Here is an 18,958-nt window from a genome sequence, read left to right as displayed (position 1 = left end):
GTCTGATTGCAAGTTGCAGGTAACTTAAATGCAATGTGTTACAGGTAACTTAAGTGCAAAAACGACAAACAGTAACTTTCTTTCTAGTGAAACAAGGAAATAAGTACAGTAAGCAATGCAGATATCACTAGGGATCCACAGAAGCGCTGAAAAGCCACATTTTAGGTGGAATTAGCATTTCAGGGAAATAACAAGCATACAAACAAAGCTAGATTCAGCAGGCCTGGATCTAGTCTATGCTACAGCAAACACGGTGTTCCAATTTCAGTAAGAAACAGTTCAAATATGCAGGCACTATAAGCCTTTAACCAGAAATTCCCAGCTCAGAAGGGCAGAGTCTAGATTCTCATCCCACAAGAGTGCAGACCACGAACCTTCTTAATGTAAAATAACTGGCCTGAAGCCCAAGTGCTTAAACCAGAACTAATACACTTTTAGAATAACAGACACTGAGCCCTCAATCAGCAGTTCCCAACTTAAAAGGATGTAAGCTACCTGTTCTGCCACCACAGTGCAGGCCACAAACCTTCCTAATGTAAAACCACTAGTCTGAAGCCCAAGTGCTTAATCCAAAAGACTTAGAATGATAGCTACACTTTAATCAAGTTACTACCAAGCAGTAATAAATACAATTGAATACTTTAAAGTATGTCCCACATGTATGTTCTGTGACATGGGTCTCTGGGGCATATTGTATGGACAGATTGTTATCATCTGATGTGGCATTCCTGACCTCATGTGGTGACAACTGGTTACGGAACTGAGGTCGTTTCTGCACCTACACTGACAGCATGATACAGGTATTCAGGGGAATTAGTGACATCTGTCCATACAGGTCATGTGTATAAGGCATGGTATTCCCTTTGTGGGTTACATTTGCAGACTCTACAGTTGTTGCAGGCATCCAGTGGGGAACATAGCAAAGGACCACTGTAAGCAATTATTTGGGTATTGTAGGGATGGAACACATCACAATACATTCTGATGTCAGTGACAGTGTTGTGGTGAACAGCCATGTAGTCCACTGCAATCACACTGTGGTTACTATCTATGGGCAATATGCAGGGAACTACCAATATAGTGGTTGTTGCCTAGCCAAGTGTGTTTGTGTATGAGACATGGGTGGAGAGTGTTCTCTGGGTAAGGGAAGGGTTGCCTATATTGTTCACCGATCCATAATGTCACATGTAGAGCTATGGGTTATCTACACCATCCTCTCTGCTGTTTGACATCTGTTGTCCTTGTAAGGTGGACATTGTGACATACAGTAGGTCCTCAATTATAAGAATTATAAGAATTTAGCAAAACCCACCCCACAATGAATCCTATCATTACACAATCACCACAACTTCCCCACAGGATACTGATGTCAAACACACACTTGCCAGTACTGAGATTCAAACCCCAACCTAGTTATGTATTATTACTACAGTGTACCGCATTTATCGCATGCACCACAGAGTCTATTGGAAGCATACTGCCCAAGGTATTTCTAAGGTGAGGAACATCACCAGCCCTTGTAAATACTGCCTTTGGATGATGTAGTAGATGAGAGATCCCAAAAATAATTTCACCCTAAACAAGCTTTATGGACCAATATGTTACACATTTACCACATGCACTACTGACCTGACATTGAATAGGCTTTGCAACAGATACTTGTAAGGTGGGTGATATCTGCAGGACTGCTAAACTCAGGCTTGGCGATGTGCACAGGCTGTAAATAGGGACAAAAACTTGAGGTACGCACACAAACACTTACCACAGATGGGATTCAAACCCATAGCTGTGTAGTTACTGCTGCTATATCGGTCCGCTTTTATGGCACACACCACAGAGCTTATAGTGCTAGCTCTTCTCCAAAGGTATATTTCAAGGTAGATGAAATCAGCAGCCTTGCTAAAGTAGGGCAATGGAAGGTGTAGTGACTGTGAATGGCCTCAAAAACATTGATCCCTACACACATAAACACAGAGTTTCACAATTGCCATGTCTGGGATTATAATTCCTACCTAACTAATACATCACACTATAGCATTATGCAGTTATCACATGCATCCCGGAGCTCATAGGGCTAGCCCCTCTTTAAAGGTGTTTGTCAAGGTGAATGTCATCAGCAGCCTTGCTAAAGTAGAGCAATGGGAGGTGTAGTGACTGTGAATGGCCTCAAAAGCATTGATCCCTACACAAACACACACGCACACACACACACACACACACACACACACACACACACACACACACACACACACACACACACACACAGTTGCACAGTTGCCATGTCTGGGATTAGAACTCCTATCTAACTAGTACATCACCCTATAGCATTACACAGTTATAGCATGTGCCACGGAAATTATAGGGCTTGCCCTTCTTCAAAGGTGTATTTCAAGGTGAATGACATCAGCAGGCTTGCTAAAGTAGGGCATGGGAAGGTGTAGTGACTGTGAATGGCCTCAAAAGCAATTATTCCCCCTCCCCACACACACAATTTTACAGTTGCCATGTCTGGGATTAGAACTCCTACCTAACTAGTAAATCACACTATAGCATTACACAGTTATAGCATGCGTCATGGAGCTTATAGGTCTTGCCGTTCTCCAAAGGTGTATTTCAAGGTGAATGACATCAGCAGGCTTGCTAAAGTAGGGCAATGGAAGGTGTAGTGATTGGGAATGGCCTTAAAAGCATTGATCCCTACACACACAAACACACAGTTACCATGTCTGGGATTAGAACTCCTACCTAACTAGTACATCACCCAATAGCATTACACAGTTATAGCATGCACCATGAAACTTAAAGGGCTATCCTTTCTCCAAAGGTGTATTTCAAGGTGAATGACATCAGCAGGTTTGCTAAAGTAGGGCAATGGAAGGTGTAGTGACTGAGAATGGCCTCAAAAGCATTGACCAAACCCCCCCCCACACACACACAGAGTTTCACAGTTGCCATATCTGGGATTAGAACTCCTACCTAACTAGTATATCACACTATAGCATTACACAGTTATTGCATATGCCACACAGCTTATAGGGATAATCATTGTACAAAAGGGTATTCCAAGATGACTGACATTAGCAGGCTAGCAAAAGTAGGGCAATGGGGAGTGCAGTGTGTGTGAATGGGCCATAAACCATTCCTCTGGAAGAACACACACAACACTCAGTCACACACAACTTTACATTTGACAGGACTGTGTATACAACTGCTAGAAGAATAATGACTTGTACTGTCATGTTACATAGTTATCACAAGCACCACAGACACTATAGTGCTGAGGGTTACCAGAAGCAAATGTCTACAGTGATAGACATTTGCATATCATGTGATATTGGCCAATTGGATGTGTGCTGGGTGGGATAGACCTCATGATGGGAAGCTCTTTGTCACTGTCCGTCTCTCTTTATACCCCACATATATGGCTGTGTATGTTTGGCCTATTGGATATATGTGTGTATTCCTATCCGATGTGTGTGCAAAGCATGAGTGGTGTACAATGTGGAGTGTGTGCACAGACATCTGCGACTGACAGATATGTATAGTCCACTGTTGTTTCCAGACATGGGCTTCATTTCTGTAAGTGTGGGAGCATGCCCAGTATGACCTTCTGTATTGAATGTGTGAATCCATTCCAAGTAGGTTGTACTCCAGTGCAGACATTTTCATTCTACACCTACAGCTAGCGACCTGTTTCTGCAGGATATCTATAGATAGGTTGACAATATGAGGCCACAATGGGCAAAGGATAGCGGGATACTGTAACTAATTGTGTCTGTGCTGCTTCTGCTACATGGTTTTGGTGTTAACAGAGATATTCAGACATATGTACTCTTTTACACTGTGATGTATTATGTCATCAACTACTGACCAATACACATATTTGCTCGCAGTAATTTCCTGAGGAATCCAAGATGAATGAAGCTGCAGCCAGTACTGTGGTCTGTAGCCTACATATTCTTGCACAATCATGCCATTCTGGAGGGGGAGCTACAGACATTTGATGGGTCTGTGTAAATGGTCCAGCACCTTGGTACTGTGGTGGCTGAGGGTCCCATGCTTGTACATCTATCAACGTGACAGAATGGCCATATCCTGCTGTGGCCATACCTCTCAGCTGTACAGATTCACACAGGTTACCCAGAGGCAGGGCTCATATATCTGGTCATTACCCCTTCACATTGTGGTTTACGTGCAGGTTTGTAGCCACCCATTCCTGTGTTTGCAGGCAGGGATAGTATGGGCACACATCAGAGTTTCAGACTTCACACACTGCATGGTGTCCATACTTCTACCCCCTCATTAGTCTATCTTCTTCCTAACATTATGCAAGCAATATCTGATAAGTATTCCTATAGTTATCACTTTATCCCGGCAGTATTTAGGGGTTGGGTCACAGTTCATGCAGTAGGACATGGTGGACATGCTACTGGGATTTGTCAACATGGCCTTGCATTTGTGTTCTGTGGACTGTGTTATGTTGTTATTTGGGACTCCATGAGATAACATACATTGGCAGCACAGGTTAGACACAGGCCTTTGATAGAGGACTGTAGGGCATTTGGTAGTGATGTAGGCCATCTGTAGCAGGCCAGTGCATTCTGTCACTCCTACAGTCCCAGGTTGCAAGCCACTGCATTCCCCTGGGGTGACGGGAGTGTGTGCAATGTGTTAATGGGAATAGTTTCTGTCCTTATTAATCCATTGGTGTGGATCCTGGCAGGGTGCTGCTTACAGCTAGGGACACACCTGCATGGGACACCTCTTCAGCATGCTGCATTCTGTGGGTATTCCCATACAGAAGTGGGGGGGCATATTGCACTCATTCACAAAAGCAGGGATATGACCTGTGAGGTACCTGTTGCTGATGGTGGGGTGAGCTGAGTGCATGTGTGCTATGGAAGCTACTTGCAGCTGACTCACAGATATACGTGGGGCATTCCCCTTATGTTGGGTTGTGCGGGGAAATCAGCGGTTTGTCAGTACTTCATAACTGTGCCTTTTGTGGTCTGCCAGTGTTTGGCCAGACTACAACAGTATTCCATACTACACAGACAAATGATGTGCTGCTAACCTGTATGTACAATTCCAAAGGTGTGTCCATTTGACAGTAACATTTTATACACTCTCTGTCTAGGGAATTTCCCCCTGTGTACTGTGTGTATGTCTGGGCCCACATTCATGCCATGTCCATCTTTCAGATGGTGACAGATATTACATCTGAACAATTAGTATGGATTACTGGTGGAATGGGTCTTGCTGGGATGCATTGTGTTTGGCACTGCAGTTGTGAGAATTTGGCCCTGTCATCAACAATACTGGCCATTGACCACCAGGACACAACCCTCCATGCCTACATGCTGACCACTTTCACACAATATACAACACACAACAACCTAACATACAGAGCCCTGCATATTGTACATGTGCAACAATCTATTCTGCTAATTTGGCCAGCTCAGGTAATCTGTGTTCTACTGTTATTATACCCACACGTACATGTTACTACATTTCTACATAGGATTGTGGGGGGGGGCACACCTGACAACTGTAAACATTTGCTATGACTGTACTGGTATTTCAGGTACTCTGTTGGCATCCATTTCATTCTGTATTCTGACCTATCATGCAGACTAGAGGCATATCAGTGTAGTACATATCTTAGGTTTTATTGACCTACATTTTAGTTTCAGACTTCTTACCTTTCAGAACTAACATTCCACTGCCTGACCTGTTGTAGTCTGTCTGTCTGTGTAGGTCTGGAGGGGGGCTGTTCTCTATTGTCATCAATCAGAGGCCTTAGCACAGCCATTCTTGTGGTTGTTTACACCTGTCCTGCTGGCTGAGACTGTTGTTGGGTATGTGAGCCTCACTGATATGCATGTGTGTGTCCCATGGACACACATTTGGCCCAGCACATGTCCTGCAGTGGGATTTGTCTCCTTGTCTAGTACTGCCTACTATGTTGACACCAGTATTTGTTATCGATTTCATCCTGCCCATATAGGTGTCTACTATCTACTGCCATCTCATTCCACCACCCAATTCCCTTGCATGCTCACATCCGTACCATAGATACAAGTAGCAGAACATACTACTCCATTCAGCAATTGATAGTGAGAGTGACTTACCTTGTGGCTGTGCCAGTACTGAGGATGGTGTTGGAGGGCTGACTGTGTTGGATGCACTTAGTACACTCCCTATACATGGTTATGCACAGGTAGTGTCATGTTTGGCATCCCCTTTTACTGTATGTATGAGTCAGAGAGAGGTGTCATTCTCTGGGGTCCTACCGTGTCAGTGTATGTGCTATGCGTGGCCTCTTTGCCAAAGCCTGGGCATACTGGGCATGCCTCTTTCTGCCTACAAGGGCAGGCTCAGGTTGTTCCTCCTCCGAGTCACTCTGTGACTATGCTGGCCTTGGCAATGGTGGGGGGCTGTGTGGCCCTGCCGCATGCTGTTCCTGCTGCAGCTGTTTTCACAGGATCATATTGTGTAGCATGGCACATACAATGACAATATGGGTACATGTAGCTGGAGAGTACGACAAGGCTCCACCAGATATGTCCAGGCACCGGAACCGTGACTTGAGCATCCCAAACACACACTCTATTATGATTCTGGTCTGTGCATGTGCCTCATTATGGAGTTCTTGTTCAGGTGTGTGTGGGATGAAAGCGCTCAACTTATTCTGGCTCCAGTGTTTTTGTTTGGTTTCCTTGTTCAGGTGTGTGTGCATTTCTGATGGGTGTCATCAGCCACGGCTCCAGTGCATATCCAGCATCCCCCACTAGGTGGCCATATGGGATGTCCCCACTGGCAAATTTCTAGTACAGCTGCATCATATGCCAGATGTGGGAGTCATGATAGCTTCCAGGCTGCCAGCTCACACATTCATTATAATGCCCTGGGCATCGCACATGACCTGGCAGTTGATGGAGGGGAAGCCCTTGCAGTTTATGTAGACCCTACCCTGCTCACTGGGTAGTGCTTTGGTGTGTATGTGCTTGCAGTCTATAGCATCCACTACCTCAGGGTATTCTGCTATTTGGTGGAAGAGACACATATTGCTGGTCAATGTCTCACGGGTGTTGTGGAAATATATGTGCTCATCGGCATGTGCTGACATGACATCCAGGAACTGGTGGAGTACCCTAGATGCTGATGCCTGTGAGATCCCCATGATATCCCCAGTTGGTCTTTTGAAAGTATCTGTAGCTAGTACTCTTAAGCTTATACATACCTTGGAATCCACTGATCCACTGGGATGGGTTGCCCTCTGTTGTTTCTGTGTGTGAGGCATGGCCAGCACAGCTCAACAATTTGCTGTAGGAGGTCCTTGTCCACCCTATAGTGCTCCACTATCTCCAGCTCATGTAGCCCCTTGTAGGTTATCCTGGGTCTGTACACTCTTCTTCTCCTCACTGTAGGTTGGTCATCAGCATTGTTATCCTCATCACCCTCAGCCTCCTCCACATGTTGATTTATGAGAGCGAAAGCAGCCCCAATCATTTTGTTGCTTTTGTTAGGTAAAAATTCCCCATTTGTGAATACCAGTGGTGTAGAGTTTGTGGGAAAAACCAGAGGGAAAGGTGTTTGCATAGCTTATAGTAGTGTGCTGGGCTGCACTGCTGCCTCTGTAATTAGCTGGTTCTGATATATTTCACCTGCCAGCTATGCTAGTTCTCCTTGATTACCTTCCTACTGCTGTTTTCCCTTCCCATTGCCTTCCTGTTTAACTCTCAAGGTGTGCCGCGCAAACCCAGTGCACAGATGTAAACAGAGCTGCTATTTCCTTTTTTTTTTTTTTTTTTTTTAAAACCCGGTGCGCAGTGCGGACAATCATTTAGGCAATGTAAAGATTGCTAGGTAGCTTCAGACACACCCCCTACCTTAGCTGTGCTTTGCTAAGGGCAAACACAGGCCACAGGGCTCCAATAAGCTTACAACATGCATAACACACCCTTATGAAGTCATCTAACTCTTAGGCTTGCACAGTGGTCTTACTGCACCTAGATGGTTGGGTGCAAGCTAGCACTGAGGGGAAATCTGTGATTCAGTATCATTGCCCTGCTGTTTTCCCTTCCCATTGCCTTCCTGTTTAACTCTCAAGGTGTGCCGCGCAAACCCAGTGCACAGATGTAAACAGAGCTGCTATTTCCTTTTTTTTTTTTTTTTTTTTTTAAAACCCGGTGCGCAGTGCGGACAACCATTTAGGCAATGTAAAGATTGCTAGGTAGCTTCAGACACACCCCCTACCTTAGCTGTGCTTTGCTAAGGGCAAACACAGGCCACAGGGCTCCAATAAGCTTACAACATGCATAACACACCCTTATGAAGTCATCTAACTCTTAGGCTTGCACAGTGGTCTTACTGCACCTAGATGGTTGGGTGCAAGCTAGCACTGAGGGGAAATCTGTGATTCAGTATCATTGCCCTCATTTTTATAGGATTGACTGGTAATGTATATTTACAAATCCAACACTCAGCCTTCCCCCTTAGCAACCACTATTCCATGGTCTTGTTGTGTTATGCATGCCATTGCTTATTATGGCAAAATTATGATTTTGGTTTAAAGGCTTATTTTAGCTTTTTTTTATTATTTTCGGGCCGATCCTGTTTGAGCATTGCTGTCCTGCGCTTAAATGGAAATCGGCCAACAAATAAAAAAAGTTAATTTTTATAATTTTGAAACTATTTTTCATGCCTATGGCCATATATTTGGCCTTTGGCATGCCTAACCCTTCTAATACATGCATTTATATGAGTTGTCATGCCTCCATTTTGTAGTTTGCAGAAATGTATTCAGCTACTGGCTGAATACATTTCTGCAGTCTGCACGGATGTCTGCATGCTTCCTGGATCGCTAATTCATCTCATTTGCATGGTTTTCACCAGCAAATGAGGTAATTAGCATACAGGGGCTGTGTCCATGCAGGAATAGTGCAGGAGCACACGTGCACGTCCCGGGAGCTTATTCCTGGATCACACGGAAACCATATTGCCTGCAGCAGCTCTTGCACTATTCCTGCATGCTGTGCAGAGCTTGCTGAATCCTGGGGCACATCTTCTTATAAGAAGCAATGTTAAATACCTTACCAGAAAGTAGGCAGAGAATATCTGCAAGATGCTAACTGTCCGCCTTAATTGTGACTCATGCTAATGTTTATTAGGTTAAATTTACACGGTCTTGCACCTAAGAATGCATGATCACTGTCATTAATATTTCTTTCACATGACCCATTCCCTTCTTTTATTAGCAAGTTATATATATTTATCTAATATCTTAATTTATCACACATGCTGTAGCTATTCTGTCATTGTAACTGTAATACTCTGGAATGCCTCTGTTCTGTATGCAGTCTCCAGATCCACACAGGATACTCCATTTTCAGCCTTGCAGATTGCTTAGAAAGTAGACTAGAAGTTTCATAGCACAACAGCCTACTTGGCTGTCAACACATACTACTTGTCAACTTCTGGACCATCTGGCAGGAAAGCTTGCAAACAGCAATATCAAAAATGTCACTGTAAGCTTTTGTCACCCTTACAGCATGTGTTTCTGTTCACCTTCTTTGAAAGCATGAATTGTAGCAGCTGCCAGATGCTGCCTGTAGTGCCACTTAATAAAATAGTATAGAGAGAGAATTTGTGAAGTGCACTTCTTACAGGTATCACCTGTGTATTCTTAGATATTATATTCCTGCCCCTTCTATTCAGAAATAGATTATCAATGCATTTTCAAAGCTGGATGTTGTATTGTAGTAAACCTCATTTCTCTCCATTACACTTCTGAACTGTCCCTGATTTTGCCTTATATTTTTAAAATGTCTTGTAAAATTTTTGAGTTTCTGGTAAATTACTAAAGATTACAGTTAGAAAATAGTACAAGACATTGGAGTTGCATAAATTACACTGTTCAGAAAAATGCATGTTTGATGCAAAACATGTCAAATTAACTTTTTAAGTAAATCGGAGTAATATTTAAAAATTGTTCAAGATTTTGTGCCCCTGGCCCACATTATTCTTGGCTTTATCCAAAATTATTGACCAAAGAAGATACAATGTACATTCCACAACCCCTAAAATGTCTCCTGTGACCTAGTATCCTTACACATGTGGATTTGCTGAACATTTATTCAGTTAAACTGTCACATTCATTTTTAAAATACCACAAATAAAATACTGTAAAGTAAAGAATATGGGTCATGCACATCAAAAACATAACATCTGCAAAATTCTGGATTTTGTGAGACTTTATAAATTTATGCTTTACTCATTATTGGATACAATGGTGTATTCTGTTACCTTTCAAGAAGCCACCTAAAATAATGTAAAATGCTCTAATTCCTGAATAGAAAAAATATGCCTGTTAAAAAACTATTTAAAAATAAGTCATAAATTATCATTATATTCCATTTCTTATAGTTTGCGTAGAGCCTAATGGCATGATACAGGCTGACATACTGGTGTGGTTTGCTCTCCAGGTAAAAAGTTTTTCAACCACAATGCAATTTTGCCCTTGTAGTATTCCTGTGCTGACCATCTTTTTGTGTTAAGCTGTCCTGGACTCCTGCATATTCACTTAAAATGATATTCTGCTTTCCATAAGGATTTCCTAACAAAATTTCACATGTTCAGTCAGTGACTTATTTATGCTATTTGCAGTCATCTAAGCAGACTTGCACATACCCCTTCGTTTCATTTACAGATAGTGATTACATGAGCTAATTTCTCTGATACAGTAGATTCTTTAACTGAAGTAGTTATCTTTCCTCATGCACTTTGCCTACTAGACTTGTCAAGTTTTCTGAATCACTCACTTGTCTGTGACAATACAGCTGGCTTGTCTCAGTGCAGTAAGCACGCACCCTTAGAAACTCAATACATACATGTCTTGTTTTGAAATGAAAGATAGTGCTGTAAGCATCTTGATATAAAGGCTTTTTCTCAGTCACAAATACTTAAACATAAGGCAAAAGTTCATAGCAGATAAGATAAATTCACAAAGAAAATTTGGCGAGGGTATACTGTATACAAACACAACATGTTATTCAGGAAGTTTGTGTATCAAATGGTTTTACTTGAAACAGTCAAATTAGTCACAACAGACATATTTCAGGTTTGAACTAAGTTCATACAAAGTTACAAGAATGTTCAACAAAAAGAAAATACATTTTACAAAAGAAGTTCAGTCTGCAGCACCCATTCAGTTTCAGTCTCAGATAACCTCTTTCTCTGGTAACGTTTCACACTCTGTAAGCTTTACTCAGTTAAAGATACATGCAGATGCAGGTTCATAGGCTCATAGATATTTACTAGGCTATTGATCTGTGAGGATCTTAAGAAGCCAAACCCTGTGTTGATTAAAATTTATATCTAGCATTATGAATCTCCAAAGGCAGACCAAGCAAGTATATGTTGTGGCAATTACATGCTTTCCCTGTCCATGAGGGCCATTGGTGATAAACCAGGGATGAATATGTGTTACCCATCCACTCATCCAAGTTACATTTGAATAGAAAAAAATACTCTGCTTTATTTGAAGGGGAAGATGGTTCCCTTAAAGTGGTATTCGCTGTGATACATATCTATCCCTCCATCATGTTCTGTTAATCTCATAAAAGAGATTGAGGTCCCTTGAGTGGGTATTTCTGATACCACTGGACTTCTGAATATTTAATAGTTCTGTTGAGGCTCTATACATGGGGCAGAGGTCATCTTTCAAGAGTTTGCATCACACCAAGAAGGAAAATAAGACTTTCAGATGGTCTGCACTGAGTTTTTATGATGTAGGCCCTTAATGTTATTAGTGAGGAAAGTTTGTGGCCATTCCAGCTGTGGCAAGTGTTTGGACAGATACATAGTGAAAGGGCCATTATACTCAATGAACAGCCCAATGAGTGCCAAGTACAGAAGAACTATTACATCCATGGATCTGGATGATATACCCTTAGATATAAGATGTGTGATGAAAAAGGGTTTCCTTACAATAGTCGATACATGGTGATCAAAGAACAGATTGTTGCCAACATATGTACCCAGTTTTCTTGGAGATGTTGTCAGTGTGACAGTTGTAAAGGGAGTCTTGGCATTTAGTTTCAGTCCATGGCTTTGGCATAAACTATTTGTTTAGGACAGGCTCTGTTGTAGAATCTTGGTGTCCTCAGGGTAGTCTATGCTGGCACCATGTTTGCAATCATCTGCCAACTTGGTCAGCTACAATCCTTTTACATTATCTTTGACTTCTGAGAAGTAAAGACCAAGGAGAAGTGGCCCAAGGATGGAACCCTGTGATAGTCTATTAATGACAGGCCTTTTGGAAGAGGTAGACCTGCCCACTGTTACACCCCGTGCTCTATTTGTGAGCCAATTTGCTATCCAGTGAGTTACACAGAGAGTAGCATTTACTGGGGGGTTATCTATGTTGTCTGCTGTTGAAATGTCTTTGAAAGGTAAAGATAGGTAGTGTGCACTGACTTTATTTCATCTATTGCCTCAGTAACTTTTTGAAAAAGTCATCCAGATTATGTAGGAAGGAAGTGCTCATAACAAATCCAATCTGAGTGTGTAATTCACCTATATCCATATTTATTATCTCTATAATGTTGGTTTACATCGCTTTACATATTAGGATAGTCAGGCTTATGGATCTGTAATTATCTGGGTTCATTGTTGCTCCAGCATTGTGCAAGGAAATTACTATTACTGTTCTCCATTCATGTGGCACAAAGCATTTTATGGGGCTAATGTTGAATCACCTTTGTAGGTGGTCCAACAATTCATGTTTCAGGCTAAGTCAGTGGGCAGCCTGGTATGATATCTGGCCACATAGATGTAGTGTTCCTGACCTTAGATAGTGCCTTCAGATTTGTTCTAGGGAGATTTGAGGAGGGTGCAATAGATGTGGCTATTTGATCTGAAAATATTGCAGGAGAAATAGAAATGACGTTGGAACAGAATTTGTCTGCTCTCAGATTGGCTATGCCATCTAGATTTGAGATTGTGATATTATTTACTGTTAGCTCTCTACAGTGCTGAGCATTATTTCTGAAATTGTTAACATGGTTTAAGAAGGCTTTTGGCTGTATTTCATCTGGATGCTTATTTTTAATCACATACCCAGCTTTGATTGATTTTATTAGGATTCAGAGTTCCTTGTTTAGTTTAACAAAAGCATTTTTGGCTTATTGAGAGTTAGATTTATTTTTGCATGCAATGAGTTTTTCTTCTTTTATTATAAAGCTTGTTTATATTAATGTTCCACCAGAGGGGTATATTTTTGAATTTGACATTGCATTTATTTCTGAAGGGGGCAGTTGCATCTATGTAACTATTTACATGTGCATAGAACCTGGCAGTAAAGGATTCCACGTATGTAGTGGAATCACTGGGGTAAAAGAGGCTTTTGAATTTAGTCAGGTTAACACTTTTAGTAGAATGATTTTTGCACAGTCTCTGAATACTGAGATATATGAGGATGCTTCTAGTCTTAAGTCTTAATGTGAATGTGACTGACTTGTGGTATGATTTGACCAGGGAGGAGGCTACAAAGGGCAAGGAGCAGAGCTTTTCCAATTTGGTAAGGAAAAAGTCCAGAATTTTATCTCCGCCATTTAGGGTATGGACTAACTGGTCCAGGGAGTCTGTATATATGAAGTCTATACACACTGAGCCGAGTGGAGGAGGGGCATTGACTACAACTCTGATCTGAGATATATAACAATAAGTATCCTGTTTTTTTTGCTCATTATAACTAGTTATTGCTTCTAGCAATTTATATATAGCACTTTTTATTGCCTGCTGCATACTTGTTACTGTATTTTATTGCTATTAACTAATGGTTAAACTAAAATTCTCTTCCTTACAGGGCCTGATAAATAGATTTTTACTGTCATACTTTTTGTAAAGCTTTTTAGCTAGTTTCACTGTGTGAAAGGTATTAAGGGGAATTTTTCCCTACTTGTTAAGCACCTATTTGTTTGCTCCGATTTCTTGCCAAGGAGTGTATCATATAACTGATTTGTTTGCAGTTAAAACCATTCTGTAGAGTCTCCTTGCTCTTTATCTGTTTAAAAATGTAATTTTGTGGCTCACTGCTGTTCTTCTGTTGTGCTAAACATTTCTATATTGTTTACTGGCTAAAAGAGTGTAGGCTAGTAGCTTTAGTATTGTCCCAGTTCAGATTTGCTGTCTCTGGGCCTGTTTGTTTTTGCAGTGGTTGTTCTGAGCACATGACCAGACCATCTCGAATTAGCAGAAGCCTTTCTTTACCTTCGTGGCAGGATTGTGTTGATTGGTTGCTAGCTGGTGGAGGTTGGTTGGTGTAGGGCTTGGAGTAGGCACTCATTGGTTTTTGAGCTTTTTTTTTTAAAGTTGTTTAAGGTTGTATCTTCTGGCATTTAAGCCCTAACTTTGAGAGGATTTCTGTCTAGACACACTGAGCTGAGTGGAGGAGGGGTATTGACTACAACTCTGAACTGAGATATATAACAATAAGTATCCTGTTTTTTTTTTTTTTTTTGCTTATTATTACTAGTTATTGCTTCTAGCAATTTATATATAGCACTTTTTATTTCCTGCTGCATACTTTTTACTGTATGTTATTACTACTAACTAATCTGCATGGTTAAACTAAAATTGTCTGCCTTGCAGGGCCTGATAAATAGGTTTTTACTGTCACACTGTTTGTAAAGCTTTTTAACTAGTTTCACTGTGTGACAAGTATTAAGGGGAAATTGTTCCTACTTGTTAAGCACCTATTTGTTTGTTCTGATTTCCTGCCAAGGACTGTATCATAGAACTGATTTTTGTGGTTAAAAGCATTCTGTAGAGTCTCCTTGCACCTTTATCTGTTTAAAACTTTCATTTTGTGGCTCACTGTTGTTCTTCTGCTGTGATAAACATTTATATAGTGTTTATTGTCTAAAAGAGTGTGGGCTAGTAGCTTTAGTATTTTTCCCTACCCACCCTCTCTGTTGGTGTCTTGCTGTTATACTTGGTGGCTTTGCAGTTGCCTGCCCTACTGTAAATTTGATTTGGGACACTACTCCCAGTCTAGTGTCATTAGCCCATCCTACCTAATACAGAGAGAACATTTGAGAAGACCAAACCACTTAGATTCCTAACCTTGAATTATCTTCTGCTTCTCCTCTCTCCCTTTCCTTTACAAAAAAAAAAAAAAAAAAAAACAAACTTTGCTAGAATCTCCCTGTGTTCTGCTTAACTGTAACAAAAAAACTGACACTTGTTTCCTGCCTTTCCCGTAACTAGTCTAGTCCAGACACAGATTTGCTATATCCAGAACTGTTTGTCAGCTTCTGAGCCCCCCAAGCCTGTCTGTGTTGGAAGGAAGCCTGCTAGCTTATCAGTGGGAGTGGTAAGCACTGGGTAACCTATCTACCACATAAGGAATGGTTTCTAGCCCAGAAGTTGTAGTTATTGGCCGTTTGGGCAATTTTTCCATCTCTTTCAACTTTCTGATTTAAAAGCTCACATTTCCACTTGTTTCTTTCCTGTAACTAGTCTAGTTCGGATACAGATGCTTAGTTTTAGCACTTGAATTTACTTATTCATGCTCAGCACTTGTTCAGAACTTGTTGTAAGCACTAAATAAGCTACAAATTACTACAGCACTCAACCTTCCTCATTACCCAGAGGAAAACAGTTTTTGTACTTACTTTTCTCACTTGCTTAGAGAAAAACAGTTCTTGTACTCACTTTCCTCACTTGTCTAGAGAAAAATAGTTTTTTTATTCAGGCATGTCCAAGGGTCAGCTCCCAGTGTGTTCTCTCCTGTCTATCTGATGAATCTGGGCATCTTGGGGCAATGTAGAAATTGCCTCATGTACACAGAAAACCCTCTCCTCCTCCAACCCAACACTGTAACCTGTGAGAGATGCACTTATCTAGCCAAACTGGAGGTAAAGCTCTCTCCAACTAGGACTAAACTTGACAGTCAAGAGGAGAAGGTAAACACTTGCACCACACCACACTCATCACATAGTCCCAATAAACCTATACCAGCAAAATCCACACATAGAAACACAAAAACATTCATGGAGGCTCTCAATAATAATCTGCTCAAGCAACAGAGACCCCAAAGCAGAAACGCAAGAAACCTCCATCCCCCAACACAACACAAATGACACATAGCCCATAGACTCAGTGTGCCACTCAACCACAGCACATAAGGCAAAACAATGTACCCAACACACTAGTCATAGGTGACTCTATAGTCAGGCACACTGATGTCCCACTCACCAGGCTAAACAAGGAGAAGGTTACTATCAGCTGCCTGTCAGGTGCCAGGATCTGTCATATAACCCACTCACTCAGGTCACTCCACAACAAGTACAAATATGACTCTGTCATTGTACATGCTAGTGTGAATGACCTGAGCTGTACCTCCCTGGACTACATGAAAAGAGACATGGAAGAGCTCTCCAATCTTGTAGCCCAGGCAGGTATGACCCTAGCCCTGAGTAACATCCTTACATCATCCAGAATGATACCGCAGTACAAGGACAAAATTATTGACTTCAACAATTGGCTAAGCTTCTGGTGTCATTCTAAGGGGATCCAGTATCTTTCTGCCTGGGACAACATGGTCGACACACCATGATGCTTTGCCAGAGATGGCCTGCACCTGTCACCCCTGGGATTCCGGATACTGGCTAAGGCTCTTGCCACCCCATAGTGCCTTTTTTAGGCAAGGTTCAAATGACAAATTCACCACCATAACAGGAACAGGCAAGAAAAAACTGAGGGTAATGCTACTCAATGCTGGAAGTCTAAATCTCAAAATGCGCTCCCTCGAGGCACTCCTTAAAATGGAAAACATCGATATCTGTGCAGTGACTGAGACCTGGTTCAAGGCTCCAGAGAGCACCCCTGTATTACTAGGCTATAACTCATACCACACTTTTCGGCCACCTAACCTGGAGAGGTGTGTCCATAGTCATTAAGGATATCCACACCTCCAGGCTAGTTGCGCAGCATAATACATCTGAGGTTATCCAAGTGCAACTAACTCTGGGCAAAACTGCAATCCAAATTGTATCTTGCTACAGATCCCCCACCATGCCCCAGGATTCCCACTCCTCTTTTCTTGATATACTGGAAAATATTAGGGTTGAACCAAACACCCTAATAATGGGCGATATCACCTACCCCACCATTAACTGGGAAAACTACTCATGTACCAACTCCTCTGCTCAACGCTTTCTGGAATTCATAAATTCCAGTGCCCTGGATCAACTTATTCACACCCCCACCAGGGGCAACAATATCCCAGACCTAGTCATTACCAACATGAGTGACTGGTGTTCCATGCCTGAAGTCAACTCCTCCTTGGTTAGATCCGACCATAAGCTAATCACCCTAAATATCCTCATCCTTCCCCACCCCCCATTAAGGAAACAATGGTAAAAAATTTCTCCAAAGCCAACTTCATGCTTCTTAAGACAGAAGTGGCAAACTTCATGACACCCATGCAGATGGACAATACAGTTACGACTTCTGAATCCTACACAAATGCACCCTATAAGCACTTAACACGAGTGCATGGATCGTGCTATCCCAAACATAACCAAGACGCTATTCTCCAAAAAAGGGAAGCCAATCTAGTGGTCCCCTGCCATAAACAAACTCTACAATAGAAGGAAGAAACTGCTGCAAAAGAGAGTAAAATCCCATGAGTGGAGGAGCTCCCTGGTCAGCCTCAGTAAGAAGCTGAGATCCCTTACAAGATCCTCCAAAGCTAGCTATGAAAACAAAATTGCCACTGATTCTAGGGACAACCACAAAGCATTCTATAGCTATGTCAAGAATCTCAATGACAACACCCAGATCTGCTATGAGTTATAGCACAACGGCATGAAAATTACAGAACCAACTGATATGGCCAACATCCTGGCAGATAGGTTCAGTGCTAACTTTACCCCCCCCCCCTCACTTCCTAAAGGGCCCATATCTATACAGGAAGAATGCAGAGTCTCTGTAATCACAACTACCCAGGTAAAAGCTGCACTCGCTAAAGCCAAAAACACAGCATCCATGGGACCGGACAACATCCCAGGCTGCGTTTTACATGAACTTCAGAACGAACTGGCTCCCCACCTAATCACCATGTTCAATCATAGCCTCACATCAGGCTTTGTGCCCACTGAATGGCGCACAGCAACAGTTATCCCACTCCACAAATGGGGAGGCACCACTGATCCCGGGAACTATCGCCCTATTAGCCTGACAAGCCTAGTCTGTAAGGCCATGGAACGTATCATCATGAAACTCATAAACAAAGACATTGGTAACCTCCAAACTCTGGACCCCACCCAGTTCGGGTTTGTGAAAGACAGATCATGCCTCTTGAACCTGATCGACTTTTTTGAGGCAGTCACCAAAGCCGTAGATGAGGGTAAGGTGGTTCACAAAGCCTATCTTGACCTTGCCAAGGCTTTTGACACCATCCCCCATCCTGGAATTATAGCTAAACTCACTAAACTAGATATAAATCCCTATGTCACAAGACAGGTTGCCAACTGGCTCACTGGCAGAACCCACACTCTAAAAGTTGCAGACTCCAAATCTGACTTCAAACCAGTGATAAGTGGAGTACCACAGGATTTAGTCCTGGGATGTCTCCTGTTTGGTATCTACTTAAGTACAGGCTAACACAGAATGCCTTTGGCTAATGAAGTTCACAGATGACTGCAAACTAGGAGTCATAGTTGAGTCTCCAAATGATGCAGACATCCTACAGAAGGGCCTTACTGAGACAGACGCCTGGTGTCAGAGCCATGGCCTCAAGCTCAATGCCAAAAAGTGCATTGTTATCCCCTTTGGTAAAAACTCAGTACCCATGAACTACCACATAGGCGGCAGTCTACTTAATGCTGAATGTGTGAAAAGAGACCTTGGGACCCAAATGGACACTAGCCTCTCCTTTGATAATCAC

Source organism: Protopterus annectens, chromosome 2.part1 (assembly GCF_019279795.1).
Source record: "Protopterus annectens isolate FY-2018-M chromosome 2.part1, PAN1.0, whole genome shotgun sequence".
Lineage (NCBI taxonomy): Eukaryota > Metazoa > Chordata > Ceratodontiformes > Protopteridae > Protopterus > Protopterus annectens.
The sequence above is the reverse complement of the archived record's forward strand: the minus strand, read 5'-3'. Positions refer to the sequence as shown.